The sequence below is a fragment of the Perca flavescens genome, chromosome 6 (genome assembly GCF_004354835.1).
Source record: "Perca flavescens isolate YP-PL-M2 chromosome 6, PFLA_1.0, whole genome shotgun sequence".
In the NCBI taxonomy this organism is placed as follows: Eukaryota; Metazoa; Chordata; class Actinopteri; order Perciformes; family Percidae; genus Perca; species Perca flavescens.
Genome location: NC_041336.1, coordinates 24,226,386 through 24,232,448, shown reverse-complemented (window position 1 = coordinate 24,232,448; position 6,063 = coordinate 24,226,386).

Here is a 6,063-nt window from a genome sequence, read left to right as displayed (position 1 = left end):
AAAAAACTGTTCAAATGGGGTAAAATATAGAAAAAAGTTTGAGCACCATGATATAGACTCTGTATCTGTATTATTTGTCAAAATAATGATAAATCATTTTGAGTAATGTAAAAGTTGCTAATTGTCACAATGTCAGCCAATTTCTGGTCTCACATTTTCCTTAAGCTTTTATCTCCTGCCATGTACTAACTGTCCTGTCGTTTCACTGCTCCCACCTGCCGTTCCCCGTCACCCATCCTCCCCCGCCCACCTACACACCTGTTCCCACTTCCCCATCAGCCCTGTAGCGTATTTACCGGCCCACTTCCATTCATTCCCCGCCAGATTGTTTATTGTGCTTCCGCCTCATGTCTACTCCTTGACTGTTTTTTTCTTTAGGTTTAACATATTTATTTTTGTTTACAGGAGATAAATACAGTCTTTGATTTTGACCTACATGTTACTTTATTAAGAGTCAGCTGATTCCTATGAGGTCAATATACTTGAAAGTCATTACATTCTCCACAGGATTTTTTATTAGGTGTGTGACTCATTTAATGTACTGTTATGCTTCTGTTGCAATATCTGACACCTCATTGTTCCATTACATGTGTCATGTTGTTACCTCAGAAAGGTCTGACTGCATTGTCAAGAGAATTTGACCACTTTAATGTATAATAACCACACATTTGGAATAAAACTGCAGTTGAAATTGTTTACCTTCATGTTTTTAATCAAGCAAAATCAACAAAATCTTTTCAAACATATTGTTGTTTTGGTTGCTTTTCTTTGTGGCTTCTGGCAGATGAAAACCAAAAAACAACTAAACTAAGTATAGGTACTGTTTAACTATCTCCACCGCACCACCCTGCTTCCTTTCATAATCATAATCCCAGTAATTATAGCAATATTAAGCCTCCGATTACTTTGAGCATGGCGCAATGTCATTATGCTGTAATGTTTATTTAGGGATTGTAAAGGGATGTTGAGGAATGCAGAAATATGGGCTTTCTTCATTCAGTGACCCAGACCTGCATGTCAATTTTTTGTTTGGCAAGAGGTGAAGAGGGAAGACAACAAAAATGAGGCTAAAAAATGTGGACCAAAAGTTTAAACATCTGTATGAATAGTTACGAACAAAATGTTGCCTGTTCTACACACTATTACCTTCACACATTTACCTTCTCTGGTAGCTGTCTGTATCACATCTTACCCACAGACTGCATGCACAGCACACGCGCCCACCCACACACTGCGACACACACTTGCATGCAGACAGGCAGGCCATTGCTCAGTGCTGGGAAAGCCTAGTGCCAAAGCATGCCAGTGGCATCCTGGTGAGAGAGCAGGAAAACATGCTGCTGTTTCAGAGGCTGCTGGCCTGTTTGTCATCTTTTCCAAGGTAACCAGAGACTGCAGGAGATTAACCCAGTGGAAAATACTCACAGAGATAATGATGGAAAAAGACAACAAAGCGTAAATGTACGACTCAAGTGGAAACCCCGTTGACAAGTCTTGATTATGTCATTTTTTTATATTTAACAATACATTTAAAATAATGAGGTGATAGGCGAGGAAAGGAAAGCACAGCAAACATAGCTATGGTTTACATAATTGGACATGAAAATTAAAAGCCATATTGATGTTTTAAGCTAGTTTTGTTGAATATGTCATTGCATGATAGATTTCCCTGCCTGCCCAGAACAATTGCAGCTGTACTGTGATTGTCTCACTTGTCATTCTTTCTTAGAGACCTATTGCAAAAAACCCAAACAAACAAGCAAAAGAATCTAGGGATTTCTTGAAGCCTGTTACATTTTGGGTTTGGCTCAAGGCTTTGGCTTAACTGAGGCCTCAGAGCCTTGGAACAGCTGCCAGAAGATCTCAGTTTAGCTGGCTGTGCATCTGCTACTTTTATTTATAGCTTTTTATTTGATAACCATTGTTTAGTGCATTTTTTAACAACACTAGTCAGCATGGCTCTAGGAATAGCAGTGTCGGTCGGTGGGTTGGTCCTGACTGAAATATCTCAACTATTGCATGGATGCAAATTTGGTACACACAATCATGTCCCCCTCAGGATGAAATGTAATAACTTCGGCGCCACAATCAGGTCAAAATGCCAATTTCTCCAATACTTTAGTGTATGACCAAATACCTGCAAAACTAATAACATTCTCATCAGCCTCAGCAGTACATCCTGTTTAGTGGTAATCAGCAAATATAGCATGCTAAATTGTGAAACTAAAATGTTGAACATGGTAAACGTTAAATCTGTTAAACATCCGCATGTCTAGTGGCATCTAGCGGAAACTAAAACATCTCCTGTGTGCCAAGCGTGTAGTAGAACTACAGTGGCAAATACAAATGGCCCTATCTAAAGCCAGTGTTTGGTTTGTCCGTTCTAGGCTACTGTAGGTGCAACATTGGTCCCTTAAAAGTAGAATGTTACTGCTTTAACTTGTTCAGCAGCTTGTAACATTGTTACTTTGTCGCTTACTACTTTACATATAAGTAGTAAAATTACTTACAGTTTATTATAGCACAAACAACTCCAAAAATCCTGCACATGCAGAGTCATTTTTCTACCTTGGGGAATAGCTGGTTTGACTTTGGGGGGTGAATCAAATGTTCCTTAATGAAACAGAAATATTCCAAAATGATGTGTTAGATTAGAGGCCTGCCAAAATTTACTTCCTCTTTCTTGATGTGTTTTATTTATACTCTGGTTATTTTATGGATGTGTAACTGAGGTCGCCAGGGGTGAGGCCTTGTAGTGTACACTGTAAGTACAGTAGTTGCACAGTAAGGCCATCTTTACTTTGGGTCCGCGCCACTGTAGATTGTGGCCAGTGAGTAAGACCTTCTTTGCCACGCGCTCGTTTCGGACAGTAAACATTAGGCACAAACACACACATTCAACACTCCTCTCATGAAACGAATTAGATAAACATGGAAGCCGGCGACTGCCTCTTGTCTGTTGACTTTCCCCGACCGTCACTTTTCCCTTGCTGGCGGTAAAATAATTAAAGCTGAAAATAGTTCCTTGTAATTTAACTGTTAGCTTATTTGAGATGCATTTTATGGTATCTGGCAGTTTCCCTGCAAATTGTCTGTAAAATACTTCATTCTTAAAAATGAATACACTGTAATCCTTTATCTTCTGAGACCCGCAATGCTACAGTGCACCTGACTTTATGGACCTCATAAATATCACTGCTTTTAACTTGAATCTAAAGTCCAAATGGTGAATATAGTTCACAGTCTAGCTCACAGCAAAGTTTATAATGGCCAGAAGATTCAATATCACATTTCCCATTCAAAACAATACATGTGTTCTTTCAGCAACATCAACTTCAATCTACTTTAATTACGCAATCTCTTTCTGTCTGTGTATCGGTCTTTTGCCTGATAAGGCGTGTTTCTGAAACAAACTGTTGGCACACAAATTGTTTAATATATTGCACTGCCAGGAAGCCCTCATTAGCTTGTCAACCAGTGGTAGGAATGTCAAATATATCTTTTGTTGTACATTACAGTCAGGCAGTGCATGCCAGGGAATGTCAAGGTCAACTGGAAACAGGAGAGACAATGAACTGAAGACCTTTCATTTAAATATATGGTACGGGTGCTGCATTTAGTGGGAAGCCACTGCTAAAGAGTAGGCGTGTTTTTAACATGAAAATAACAGTTATAGTTGCCTCCTTGTTTTTTTCTCTATTGTGTGGGAGTTTTCCTGGTAGAAGTTGTATGAGTGTGCTGAATGATATAAATAGTCACTATGTTTCTGGTCACAAAGACATATATATATATATATAGTTCTTACGTTGTAATTTGTAAATCAAGCGATGCTTATTCAACATCAACATTAGTATTGGTTATTTATCTTTACATTCAAGGTAATGTTGCCAATGAAGATTTGGCCTTTACATTGGTTTTAGATAGTCGAACCTCAGATTGAAGAGGAACAATGTGGATTCCGTCCTGATCGTGGAACAATGGACCAGATCTTCACTCTCGCAAGGATCCTGGAGGGAGCCTGGGAGTATGCCCATCCGGTCTATACATGTGTTTCGTGGATTTGGAGAAGGGTCCCCCGGGAGATACTGTGGGAGGTGCTGCGGGAGTATGGGGCGAGGGGGTCTCTTCTCAGGGCCATCCAATCTCTGTACGACCAAAGTGAGAGCTGTGTCCGGGTTCTCGGCAGTAAGTCAGACTCGTTTCAGGTGAGGGTTGGCCTCCGCCAGGGCTGCGCTTTGTCACCAATCCTGTTTATAATATTAGACTAGGTAATGTAATAATGGACAGGATATCGAGGCGTAGTCGGGGTGGGGAGGGGTTGCGGTTTGGTGGGCTGGGGATTTCATCGCTGCTCTTTGCAGATGATGTGGTCCTGATGGCAGGATCGGCCTGTGACCTTCAGCACTCACTGGATCGGTTCGCAGCCGAGTGTGAAGCGGCTGGGATGAGGATCAGCACCTCTAAATCGGAGGCCATGGTTCTCAGCAGGAAACCGATGGAGTGCCTACTCCAGGTAGGGAATGAGTCCTTACCCCAAGTGAAGGAGTTCTCGATCTACTGGTCAGTTTTCGTTCCTACCCTCACCTATGGTCATGAAGGCTGGGTCATGACCGAAAGAACGAGATCCAGGGTACAAGCGGCCGAAATGGGTTTCCTCAGGAGGGTGGCTGGCGTCTCCCTTAGAGATAGGGTGAGAAGCTCAGTCATCCGTGAGGAGCTCGGAGTAGAGCCGCTGCTCCTTTGCGTTGAAAGGAGCCAGTTGAGGTGGTTCGGGCATCTGGTAAGGATGCCCCCTGGGCGCCTCCCTAGGGAGGTGTTCCAGGCACGTCCAGCTGGGAGGAGGCCTCGGGGAAGACCCAGGACTAGGTGGAGGGATTATATCTCCAACCTGGCCTGGGAACGCCTCGGGATCCCAGTCAGAGCTGGTTAATGTGGCTTGGGAAAGGGAAGTTTGGGGTCCCCTGCTGGAGCTGCTCCCCCCGTGACCCGACACCGGATAAGCGGACGAAGATGGATGGATGGATGGATTGGTTTTAGAGGCTCACATTATAACTCTCATATTAAATGTGTATTTCCTGCTTTCCAGTTTATTTTCTGTTTGTTAAACTCGCAAGGTGATGATGAATACATAAATATTGCTTGTTATTATTTAAGGGGCAAAGACCTAGAGTATACAGCCACGCTTGCCGCTCTGTGAGGCTGCACTACACACTACACACCTTTAAGCTAAATGCTAATGTCAGCATGCTAACAGGCTGAAAATGTTAACATGATAATGTAGGTCACTAACATTTGCTAAATACAGCTGAGGCTGAGGTTAGAATACTAATTGTATTGAACAAGTCAACATTTTGACGCAATGATGGTGCAAGGTAAAAGAAATTAAGGGGTAAAGGGACACATGTCTCTAGCAAATATGATCGCAATCCATCCAAAAGTTGTGGAGATATTTTAGTCTGGACCAAAAGGGTTGCCTGATATCAGACAGAACTGTCAACTCGTTACACTCTGTTTCAATCTTCAGTCCAACATTGCCTCCACTCTAACCAATTTTCGTAGAGGGGACATCAATTTTCGTATCCATGCCAACATACTGGTTTTGCCAGGGTTCACAAGCTATGATGTCTGGCGTTATTGAGACCGCTTGACAAAGGCGTTAATCCTGCCCTTGGCGCTAATTTGCTAATCATTAGTCCCCCACGTCGCTCATTGGATCGAATGCTTTTTTAACCGAGATCCAATGTTTCATATCATGATGCAACCAAAGGGGTGGACCGACCGGCTAAAAACAGTCCAAAGGAATGCTTATTTTAAGTCCCAAAGACTTGGTGCCCTGCCTTCTAATTAAACAAAATATAGATAAACATGAACAAAATATATAATAGATATATTATGTCATAGAAAAGTCTACACACAGAACCCTAGACCTTTCTCTACCTTCATCTACAGGTACATGTTAGTCCTGACCCATATGGCCCTTTAAAAGACAGTCCCAACAAATGCCACATCATGTCCATGGAGGGACGAAAGTATGAAAACTAGTCAGTAAACTCACCTGATGTT